Source organism: Scylla paramamosain, chromosome 33, assembly GCF_035594125.1.
Source record: "Scylla paramamosain isolate STU-SP2022 chromosome 33, ASM3559412v1, whole genome shotgun sequence".
Lineage (NCBI taxonomy): Eukaryota > Metazoa > Arthropoda > Malacostraca > Decapoda > Portunidae > Scylla > Scylla paramamosain.
In genome coordinates, this window is record NC_087183.1 from 9,154,868 (window position 1) to 9,167,367 (window position 12,500).

Genomic DNA, 12,500 nt, shown 5'->3' on the forward strand with positions numbered 1-12,500 from the left:
CTCCTCCATTTAACTTCTTCTCGCTCCATTTCATCTTCCACTTCCTACTTTTGGTTTTCTCGTGTTTTTTTTTTCTTCTCTCATTCATACTTCTGTGTTTCTTTTCAACCCTTTTCTCTTTGCTCCTCTTTTGTTTCTGTGTCCATCTTTTTTTTTTGTTTCTCTTTATTCTTTTGCTTGTTTCATGTCTTTTTGTTTTGTGGCATTATCATGTTGTGTTATTGTTCAAGCTTTTAGAGTAAGCGATTTTCTGCTTGTTTATTTTCCTCTGTTTTTCTTTTTCCTTTCTGTCTGTCTGTCTGTCTGTCTGTCTGTCTGTCTGTCTGCTTGTACGTCTGAGTGTCGGTGCCTATCTATTACTTAGTTATCATAGTTTCATTTGAGAGAGAGAGAGAGAGAGAGAGAGAGAGAGAGAGAGAGAGAGAGAGAGAGAGAGAGAGAGAGAGAGAGAGAGAGAGAGAGAGAGAGAGAGAGAGAGAGAGAGAGAGAGAGAGAGGAGGGAAAGGTGAATATACTGGAATCAAACTTTTTCAACTAATTGCGCATTTCTTTTAATTCACCCAATCACGTTAAGTAACAAGAAGGAAAAAAAAAAAAAGGCAGCAAATGATTTCAGTATTCAATTAGAGAAACCAGTCATCCTCAATACGAATATATATAAAAAAAAAAAAAAAAAGCGGAGATCTGTATGAAACGACACAAGATAAAAGAAAAGAAAAAAAAAACACACATATTCAAAACAGAAAGTAAATTAAGCTCCCTTTTTCTACACCATACCAAAGTTTTAATTATTTGGTACGATCACCTAATTCTATTGAGGATATTCATTAAGTTTTGTCCGTGTGTCTGTCTGTGTCCATCCCAGCTGCCATCCCTCCCCTCCCCCAGTTATTATATAAATCACCAATAGACTTTTCGTTTAAGGTTTTGAGGTAGATGAGAAATTAATTAAATAAAGACAGGGAGATAGACACACACACACACACACACACACACACACACACACACACACACACACACACACACACACACACACACACACGAAGCTCTCGATATTCATCTAACATTTTCTCTTCCTTTCCTTTTTAGTTTTCTTTTATATTCATTCTCGCATTTTTCATTCCCACTTTTCATCATGCATTTTCTCTCTCGCCTTTCTGTCAATTGCACATCATCCTCTTTCATTAAACGACGAGATCTTGCTGTGTTTATTATCATCATGACCTCACATCGCCACCACCACCACCACCACCACCACCACCACCACCACCACCACCACCACCACCATCACCATCAGGAAGAAATGGTGAAGAGTGAGTGGTGGTTATAAACTGATCCTTTAAAATTGCTGTACTCTCTCTCTCTCTCTCTCTCTCTCTCTCTCTCTCTCTCTCTCTCTCTCTCTCTCTCTCTCTCTCTCTCTCGCTTCCCTCCTTCCTTCCTTCCTTCCTTCCTTCCTTCAGTGTCCCTTCTGACTTTCTCCAGTTTTTTTCTTGCACATACGAATTTCCTTCCCTCTTAATCTTCCTTTCAACTCTTTCTCCCTCCATTGTAAAGCTTCTTGTCAGCCTCTCTCTCTCTCTCTCTCTCTCTCTCTCTCTCTCTCTCTCTCTCTCTCTCTCTCTCTCTCTCTCTCTCTCTCTCTCTCACTAGTTCTCATTTATTTTTTTATCATTATTTATCACACACAGGTAATCGAAGTAACCTTTAATAATGTCTAGCCAGGTAACAATAGAGACAAGACGATAATGGGTATCTTCAATTGATCCATCGCCAATTACAACACTAATGATGGGCCTTTATGGGGATAAAATGACAATGGGGGCTTTTTGAGGCGTGTGGCAGTGAAAAGAATAATGAGGAGAAGATAATTAAATAATTCAGACCGTGCATGATAGGGAATTAATGAAAGAGAGAGGCAACAGGAGGAAGATAAATGAGAGGGAAAAAAAGATGAAATGGAATGAGAAAATGTGCAAATTCTCCTGGTTGGTATTCAAGATTTATTAATTTTTTCTTCATGCATGAATGTTAATTTTTTTTTTTGTAATTTAATGTTTTTTATTTCTTTTCTTCTGAGTCTCATTTAAGTTTTTGTGTCATAAACGTTTTTATTGGTGAACGTTCTTATTGGAACGTTTCTGTGGGATTAACATTTTTGTGGCATGAAGGGTCGGCAATGTTAACAGAGATGAGAGAGAGAGAGAGAGAGAGAGAGAGAGAGAGAGAGAGAGAGAGAGAGAGAGAGAGAGAGAGAGAGAGAGAGAGAGAGAGAGAGAGAGAGAGAGAGAGAGAGAGAGAGAGAGAGAGAGAGAGAGAGAGAGAATATCTGAAGAAAAATAAAAAAATATGAATGCAAAAGAAAGAAAAAAAAAGAAAGAAGGTGATGAGAGCTTGAGGAAAGTAGGATAACTAAAACAGCAAATAAAAAGGAAGAGAAAGAAAGGAGGAAGAAAAATCTGCCAGGTAAATGGAACAAGAAGAGAATAACAGAGATAAGGAGGAAGAAGGATGACTGAAGCAAAGAAAGAAAGAAAGAAAAGAAAGGAGAAGAGGATCCAGTCAATAAAGATAGTGGAAAAGAAGAATGAAGACAGGAGAACGACAAGACAAAAAACAGAAGAAAGAAAAAGAAGAGAAAAATAAATAAGAGGCAAGGGAGGGTGAATAAAGATTACAGAAAAAAAAAACTATTGCTTAATGCGTAAGAGCAGGAAAGAGAGAAGAGAACGAGGGAAAGAGGAGAGGAAGAAGAAGAGAGGGAAAGGAGGAAGAGGAAGGAGAGGAAGGAGAGCAAATAGCGCGTGGGCTGCAGGAATAAGATAGAAAGAGAAACAGCGCAAGGAATCGAGGAGGTAAAAATATTCGATAATAAAGACAGCGAAACGAAAGAAGGAAGAAGGGAGGATGAAGAGGACGAAATATGGAACACCAAGACTTAAGAAAAAAAAATGTAAAAAGGAATAGCAAAAGAGAGAAGAATAATACAGAAAAAAACAGGAAAAGAAATGAAGATAAAAGAATGATAAACAAAAAAAAAAAAAAAAAAATGGAATGCAATAGGAACGAGGAAATGAAAAGAAAAAAAAGAGAGATAAAAGATCAGAAGTAAACATGAAACAAAGGTAAGGAGAAGAGAAGAAGTGATAAAAAGAAACAGGAAACAGAGAGAAAAGATAAAATGAAGATAAACGAACACCATAAACAACAAACATTTAAACTAAGAACATTATGAATATGGGAGAAGCGAACAGTGAGATAAAGGAGAGTGAAAAGGGAAACACGAATAACAAGATGAAAAAGACAAACAAGGGAATAAAGGAGAGGGTGAGAGAGGTAGGCAGATAACAACAAAATAACACAATGAAGATGAAAGAATGAAAGAATGATGTAAAGAAGAATGAAAACAGAGAGAGAGAGAGAGAGAGAGAGAGAGAGAGAGAGAGAGAGAGAGAGAGAGAGAGAGAGAGAGAGAGAGAGAGAGAGAGAACCTAATGAATACGAAACAGGGAAACAAATAAAAAAAGAGAGGAAAGACGCAGTAAAGAGATAAAGAAGAGTGTAAACAAAGATAGAGAACAACATAATGAAGACGAGAGAAGCAAACAAAGCAACAAAGGAGAGGGAAAGACGCGGTAGGCTCACAGCAACACGAGATAATAAAAGGTAGGCCTACTCATCCGCAACGCTCCATGTTCCTTACACAAGGGAGGGTACCAAGTGGTGTCATGTCACGCGATGGAGGGAAATATTGGCCTATTTAACCTGAGCCTGTATTAGGAAACGCTTCGCACTCTCGGGACTCTTCTGAGACGCCACACAGGTAAGGCTCGTGTTCAAAAACTCTTTGTTGTCCCGCTTTGCTCTCACCATAATTATTTTCCAAGGCCACAGAGATGATCAGCCGGGGTTCTCAAAGGTGTTTCTCCTATTAATATAATAAAAATCTTGTTAATCTGTCACTATCAAGGCAGGTTCACACTTGGCAATTCGCCGCTGAATTGCCAGCCGCCGCAAGCCACGTTGGCCCCCCCTGCTGGACTTTTGGTGCTCTTCCTTAGTTGCCCAGGGTCTCTCAAACCTCAAAGACCATGGTACTGTTCCTTGCTGAGGTGTATCCACTATCTCAAGGTGTCTGGGTTTTCCACGCTCAGCTCAGGCAAAAAAGGTGTGGTAGAATCTTCTTTCTAGACAAGTATATGGATGGGGATAGCAGATGGAAATAGGTAGGTGTGTTTCATACAGGGACTGCCACGTGTAAGCCTGGTCGCTTCTTGCAGCTTCCCTTATTTCTTATGTTCTTATGTTCTCCTTTTCTACTCAGCCAGGAACGTGTCCACAGGCGCTTCCTTTTCCGTTTTATCTTCCGGTACGCCAAAAGAAATGTAGCAATCACTTCCGTATCGTCGCTGGAGGAAGACATCTTGCTGAGTTACTGTTTGTTTATATCAATTTCCCACCAACCAGCAGCCACTTCTTAGCCGTCTGTGTGAGCGTACATCCAGCTGGGAGGATTTATTGCCAGGTATTGGCAGCTTGTGGCGGGTGGTAACTCAGCAGCGAATTGTCAAGTGTGAACCCACCTTAGGAAACGCTTCGCTCTCTCAAAGGGCACAAAGAAAAGATACGTAGGTCCTCATGGGTTCTCTTGGCTTTTCTATCCAATGACGAAGCAATTTAAACCATCACTAAATTCACGAAGGCTATTGAAATCCACGTTAGCTTCCACTGAGTACTTTGTATTACTCTCCCAGAAGCAGTATTTTTAAAAGCCACAGATATAAGATAGCTTCTCATTGGCTCTCACGGGGGCGTTTCAATCAACAATGAGTCCTTAAACTATCACTTAATTCATGAAAGCATCATTGAACACCACAGTAACTCCCACTAAAGACCCTATATTAGGAAACGCTTCGCTTTCTCCTAAGTAGTATTCCCAAAAGGCACGGAGATAAGACAGGTCCTCATGGGTCTTTAAGGCATCACTAAATTTAAGAAAGCACCATTGAAACTCACAATAACTTCCACCAGGGCCTATTAAGTAGATGAGATAAGACGCCGTTTGAGAGTGCGGTTCGTTGGTACTCTGAAACACTCGCATGAAAAGAAAACGGAAGATTAAGGGAGCAGCCAAGCGCAGGATAGAAAACGTGGCTTAAAACTGAGCCTCTTGAGTTAAATTCCCGCAAGTGCGTTGATTAAAGAAAATGTAAAAGGGACACACGAGGAGCATTACCCGAGCATAACGATAGCTGGTTCTTATTTCAGCCAAATGAACAGGTTTAATGAGCACTAAAGAATTCCCTCTCTCTTTGTCTCTCTCTCTCTCTCTCTCTCTCTCTCTCTCTCTCTCTCTCTCTCTCTCTCTCTCTCTCTCTCTCTCTCTCTCTCTCTCTCTCTCTCTCTCTCTACACCACCACGTACACCTGTCACCTCCAACACCTGAGAAATAATGGCCAGTAATTAGTGGTGATGTGCATTAGATTGGTAGCGCTCCTGGCAGGTGATGTCAAGAGGAAGGGGAGGAGGAGGAGGAGGAGGAGAAAGATGTAGGAGGACGAACAGGAAGGTGGTAGTTTAGAAGGTGATTTAAGAGGTTCAAGAGGTTAAGAATTAATTAAAGAGCACGCTTAGAAGCCTTGAGAGATTCGGGGGAGGTTTGGAAGGCCTAAAACGTGTCAAGGGAGTTTATCAAATATTTCAGCATTAAGGGATCTAAGTGAATTTTGGCGAGGTTCAGTAGTTTCAGGACTGCCGGACTAGGCTCTGTAAGACTAGATGATTTTACAAGATTTAGATGCTTGGAAGGTGAATTTCTGGGTTAAGAGGATTTGAGATTCTATGAAATGAAGAAGGCAGCTGAACGTCACACCAACAAGCACAGCACGTGAACTGAAAGAAAACAATCGTGCCTTATTGGGTGGTGTGTCAGTCAGGGGTGTGCCGCGCTACGTGCTACATGATCATGGATTAGTGTCACGATCTGCTGCTGTAAAGCCACTCCTTACTCCTCGTCATAAAGTGAAGCGGCTCAATTTTGCTAAAGAACTCAGAGACTGGCCTCTAGAAAGAATTCGACGCATATTGTGGTCAGATGAAAGCGTCTTTACAGTGACAGGAAGTAATTTTTGCAAAAGTGAGGCGGCCCAGGAATTCTGACCGTTTTCTCTCATGGTGTGGGGCTGTTGTTTCTCGTGTTACGGAGTGGGCAACCTCGTGATTTTAGAAAAAGGTTTTACTGTGAACAGTGAGTGGTACTTAGACCTTTTGCACGACAACCTAGAAACCTGCTATGACAAATGTATGGCAGAAACTTTTATGCACGGCGGAGCTCCTTGTCATAGGTCAAAAGTTGTGAAGGAATGGTTGTATATGTGTGCGATGTACTCCTCCATTTACCCCATCACAAGACTGACTGACACTCCCTTCCTCCCCTCTCCTCCCTTTCTCCCTTACCCAAACACACACACTATAAAAGCTACAAGATAAATAAACCGAATATTGTTATCATTACCATCACATACAATCATTAGAGGTTCAGATTCTATAAGACAAAAGTTTAAAAAGTTTTATGTGAGTTACGTAAATTTCCTGGGAGTATACGTGTAGTATTCTGATTTGAGGTTCTGGGGAAAGCAGTGCAGCCAATATCAAACCCACATTAACCTAACCTCATGCTTGAGCCGCCTTCCCTCCCTTCAAAGGAATATATTACCAGAAGACTCATCAACGCCTGCCTGGTAACCCTCCCCCTCCCATCCTCCTCTCGTCCCCTCCCTCTCTCTCCTGCAGGTAACCAATTAACCTTTGCTAGATTAATGGGTCGCATACCTCGCTGCCATACTCCTGCCTCGTGTTGTCCTTCTCCCACTCCTCCTCCTCCTACGTGAAATGCTGTTCCCTCAACTCTCATCTCTCATTTCCCTCACCTCTTACTTCTCCCCATCTCTCATTCCTATCTATTTCCACCTATCATCTCATCTATAAATTTGTCTAATCTTACTTTAAAGCTCCCTAATGACTCAGCACTAACAACCTGATTGCTGAGTTCCTTCCATTTATCTACCACTCTATTTGAGAACCCATTCCTTTCTATCTCTTTTATTTAAATCTAGCTCTCTCATTCTTCCAGCCTTTAATTAGCGTCAGTAATGGAGGACAACATAACTCAATAACAAGGCTGAGTAATAATAGCAATGACAATGATGATGAAAGATGACAATAATGATGATGAGGGCGGACGGAAGCAGTGTTGGTGCAGAGACAAAGAACACGAAGCTACTAATGAGAGAATGAGATAACCACAGTCATCTTATTAAAAAGAGAAGAAAAAAAAATCATACAGACAAAACTAGTGAGGAAAATACACCAACGCAAAATCCGTCACTAAAAAAGACATTCTCTGAAAACTGTGCCCAAGTTCTGAACAAGTTTTAATAAAGTAATATTCATCAACTTTGTCTCTGCAGGAAGGGAGAGAGAGAGAGAGAGAGAGAGAGAGAGAGAGAGAGAGAGAGAGAGAGAGAGAGAGAGAGAGAGAGAGAGAGAGAGAGAGAGAGAGAGAGAGAGAGAGAGAGAGAGAGAGAGAGAGAGAGAGAGAAGAAACAAACTGTCAGATATAAATAAGAATAAGAGAGAAACAGAGCAATGAGACAGAAGGACAGAGGGAGGGAGAGAGAAAAAGTAGACTGTCGGAAAGAAAAGATGAGAGAAAAACGGACACATAAGACAGAGGGAGGGAAAGAACAAGAAGTTAAAGAAGTATAAAGTAAAAAAAATAGTAGATAGGGAAATTTTAATGAAAGGAATAGAAAGACAAGCGTAATATGAAAGGGGAAATATAAAAGATGAAGAGGAGGAACGCGTTAAGATCCCGAGAAAAAAAAACACGAGAAAGAAATTGAGATACGAGAGAAGGGGAGAACGAAAAGAAGAAAACTGAATGAAAATAAGAAAAATAGGAATGAACAGAAAAATATCAAGGAAAGAAAAAAGAAAAGCTAGTCAAGGGTGAACGCTGAGACGATAAGAGAGAGAGAGAGAGAGAGAGAGAGAGAGAGAGAGAGAGAGAGAGAGAGAGAGAGAGAGAGAGAGGATAAGAATAAGATGGCCAGGGAGGAAGGAGGAAAAAAATAAAGAAAACGAAAAAATAAAGTATTGAAAAAGGAAGATATATCAAAGGAAGGAAGAACAATGTGGTCACTTAAGCGAATGTTTAAGATTCCAAGGAGTTTAAGAGAGGGAGGAAGAAAAGAAGATGGAGATGAGAGAGGGAGAGAGAGAAAGAGATGAACTAACTTGAGTATAAATTAAAAAAGGAGGGAATGAGAAAGTATTGCAGGAAGAAAGGAAGGAAGGAAGAAGTGGCGGAGCATAAATGGAAAACGAATAATGGAGAGAAGTAGGAAGGAGAGAATAAAAGTGGGAGTAAGAATAAAGAAGAATAAAAGAAGAGATGGAAAACATGACGACAATTACTCGGATATTTCGTAACTTAATATTCTGAGTAAAGGGTGCACACACACACACGCACGCACACACACACACACACACACACACACACACACACACACACAATGCGTAGGTTTATCAACATGTATGAAACTAAATTAACTTTGGATTTTAAATATTTTTTGTTGCATCCAAGGGAATTTTTATTATGATAGGCTTTGATTTTGTCCGTCTGTCTATCTGTCAGCCTGTCACTGTCAATTTATGCCTTCCTTTGTATGCATGTCTCTGTCTGTTTGTCTGTCTGTCTTTGCCTCATCCACCTCTCTCTCTCTCTCTCTCTCTCTCTCTCTCTCTCTCTCTCTCTCTCTCTGAATAAAAGGAAAACACACATGCGTAACTGAGGCAGCTAAATATATGTTTTTATTAAAATTTCACACATTCTTTACACTGACCTTGAGTTTTATTACTACTGTGGCTAAGAAGTTGACAGTTTTTATATGGTTTAAACTCAGAGAGAGAGAGAGAGAGAGAGAGAGAGAGAGAGAGAGAGAGAGAGAGAGAGAGAGAGAGAGAGAGAGAGAGAGAGGGAGCACTCGCTTTACAAACACTTACTGTTGCATTAAACACACAACTATAGAAAATAAAAAAAAGAAAAAGAAAATAGCTTGTACATTTGTTTTTTTTTTCTGTCTGCAGTGGGTTTTTGAGATCACTGATATCATCTCTTCTGACATTTAAAAACACTCACGATTATTAACATGAAGCACATCCGATGAATCGCTGGGATTATAAATTACTCTTGAAATTAACCAGAACGTATGAGATGTCTATTGTAATTAAAATATGAGAAGCAAGAAAGAGTAATTAATTAGGACATATAATCCCTCTCTCTCTCTCTCTCTCTCTCTCTCTCTCTCTCTCTCTCTCTCTCTCTCTCTCTCTCTCTCTCTCTCTCTCTCTCTCTCTCTCTCTGATAAAAAGTAAAAGGTTAGGTAAATATTTTGGATTGTGACAAAGTGGTAAAGTGAGGTGTGTGTGTGTGTGTGTGTGTGTGTGTGTGTGTGTGTGTGTGTGTGTGTGTGTGTGTGTGTGTGTGTGTGTGTGTGTGTGTGTGTGTGTGTGTGTGTGTGTGTGTGTGTGTGTGTGTGTGTGTGTGTGTGTGTGTGTGTGTGTGTGTGTTTGACGTGAAGAAAGACCGGAAATTTGAGATATCTTAAGAGGTACTTGTGGAAAACGAACGTTGGAAAGTAGGATAAGAAGGAGGAGGAGGAGGAGGAGGAGGAGGAGGAGGAGGAGGAGGAGGAGGAGGAGGAAGCGAAGGAAAAAGGAAAGAAACAACATAGAACCAAGAATAAAAATAAAAAAAACAAATAAATAAATAAACAGGATGAAAACAAGAAAGAGAAAAGAAATTTTGAAAAACTAGCGCAGAAATGGAAAAAAAAAGGGGAAGGGGAAAGAAAACGGGAAAAAGAAAACGGAGAAGATTCTTTGGGTGTCGTGGGCGTGAAAGATATGGTTGTTCCCTCACCACTTCAGTATTTCAGAGCTTTTTGTGTGTATGAGTGCCCGTGTGAGGTAAGGAGGGAGGGAGGGAGGGAGGGAGGAAACGAAAGAGGCAATAACGGGAAGAGGGAAGGGTAGGCGGGAGGGAGGGAGGGACGGAAGAAGATAAAGAAGAAAGGAGTAAGGGAAGGAAGGAAGGAGAGAAGGAGTATAAGAAAAAGGAAAGGAAGAATAATATTAGAAAACACGAGTTGGGAAGGAAGGAAAGAAGGAAATAAAGAAAGAAGAAAGAGAGAAAGGAAGAAAAAAAGGAGAAAAGTGGAAAGAAGGAAAGAAGAAAAATATACGAGGAATTCCAGTAAGTATTTGTCAATTTTGAAGCGAAAAATGACAATGGAAGGAAAAAGTATCAGCTAAAAGAATAACAAAAAAACGAAACACGGAAGGGGAAACTTGAGCGAATTTGTAGAGAAAGGAAATTACACGAAGCGTTTTCTCTTGGTCCTTTATCATGTCTTTGTTTTCCTTAATTACAATTCGTAAGAAAGACTCGTGATGAATGAAGGCAAGAACGAAGGTCAATGAAGCAAAGAAGAGGTAGAAAATTAAAGTAAAAAAGAAAAATAATAAGGAAACGTATTTGGAATATAAATGAAATGTGAACCAAAACCATCAAATTAAAGACTAGTCAGAATTTTTACTTTATTTCGTCTCCTATGTATCGAATTAGTTATTTGAGATTGACCTAAGAATTTAATACAGGATAGAGTTGAAGACTGGAACAAACTCAACGGCAATGTGATACGTGCTCTGATGTTTTAGTTTCAAGCGGAGGTTCGATAAATATTCTTACGTAGGTGATGATGATGATGATGGTAAGTTTAACAATTTCACTGCTATACAATATTTTCTGAATCCTCTCCACGACTGCTTTTTTAAATATGTATTTATGAAAGTTAGGAAAACTGATATTAACTATCTATTCCATCTTTTTCTGTGTCCATGCAAATAGATTTTCTTCTTTTACAGTATTTTGAATGTTAATGTAAGGTAACCACAGCAGTGAAAGGGTTCAAGTGCTCAGCGTCTTGTGTGGGTCAATTCGCCTCTCGCAGTCCACCTACTTTCTATTGTTTTCATTTTTTATGATCTTCAATACAAATCTGATATGTAATGGAAGAACAGTGCATAAAACTACCTATATTTATGTAGTTCTCACTCATTGGACGAGTTTCTGGAAGACAGTCTAAGTAAAAATAATAAATAAATGTAAGAAGAGAAAACACATAACTGTCTCTCTCTATATATAGAATTTTCACTCACTGGATGAATTTGTGGAAAGCCTAAGTAAAAATAATAACCTTAAAAATAGTTAGTTTGTATAAGATCTCCCGAGTAGAGACGATATATAACATTCAGAGCAATTTGGAGAAAATCGGCATAGTAAGAATAAAAAAAAATAAATAAAAAATCAGATAAGTTTATTGACAACCGTTTGACTAAAAGATTATTTATTACGTCATCTGTCCCAAGTGATTTTTTTTTTTTCAAAGAAATCACTAAAAAAAAATAGATAAGTTTATTGACAACTCTCTGAGTAAGAGGATTATATATTCCATGATCTATCTTCTAAGTGAGTGTTTTCATATGAATTACTTTGAAATCACTATATAAATATGATTATTATATTTCAAAACACATTATTTGACTAACTTAATATGATTATTATATTTCAAAACACATTATTTGACTAACTTATTCCCGCAGTGTCATTACATCCCCGCCTACTTCAATATTTACTATGAAGCAGACACCTGGAGCATGCAAACCGACTTCATGTGAGCGCAAAGAAAAAATCGGAGGAAAAAATAATGTCAAGAAGGGATGAGGGCGCACCGCTGCATAATCCCCCTGCAGTGATAAAGGCTCACCTGGCCATAGCTCACCAGGTAATGGACAGCCAATTAAGGTTGTGATTACCTGGTGTATGAGCTACCCAAGACCCAATTATACCGAGACACCTGAGGGAGCACAGGCAAGGAATATTACACTCACCTGCTGGAAATATTAATACCAGTAATTTGCAGGTAAGAAAATAAAAATACTCGTCCACCACAAAGGTAAATTAATTTGGTCATAATACAAAAGGAAGCCGAGTAATCAATGAAGAACTGATACAAAGATAAAGTAATTTGATATGAGGGAAAGAAAGAGCAAAATTATGGAAGAAAAATTAATAACTGTCAAGGGAGGTGGAAAATGGAATGAGAGTCTGAATATGACGAGGGGAACAGAAGGAACAATGGAACGACGGACAGAGTGAGAGTCAGGGCAAAGTTCGTAATGATGACCCGTGTCCTTCTCCCTCTTCTGCAGGATTGTATTTCCTCATGAGTGTTGCGCCGCGATTATCACCATTACTGCCGCGTCTCCTTCCTCGCGGCTATGTCATTTTCGTCTTTTATTCGCGCGGCTGTTGCATTATTTCTGTAATCTTCCCCTCTTCCTCTTTCTTCTCTACTGTTACGACTTCTGTTACT

At 39.4% G+C, this 12,500-nt stretch overlaps 1 protein-coding gene across 1 annotated transcript in view; it reads right to left on the reverse strand.

The window, feature by feature from the left end:
- LOC135089637 (high-affinity choline transporter 1-like) overlaps positions 1 to 12,500 on the reverse strand; it is a 167,806-nt gene that overhangs the window by 64,261 nt on the left and 91,045 nt on the right. The window lies entirely within an intron of this gene.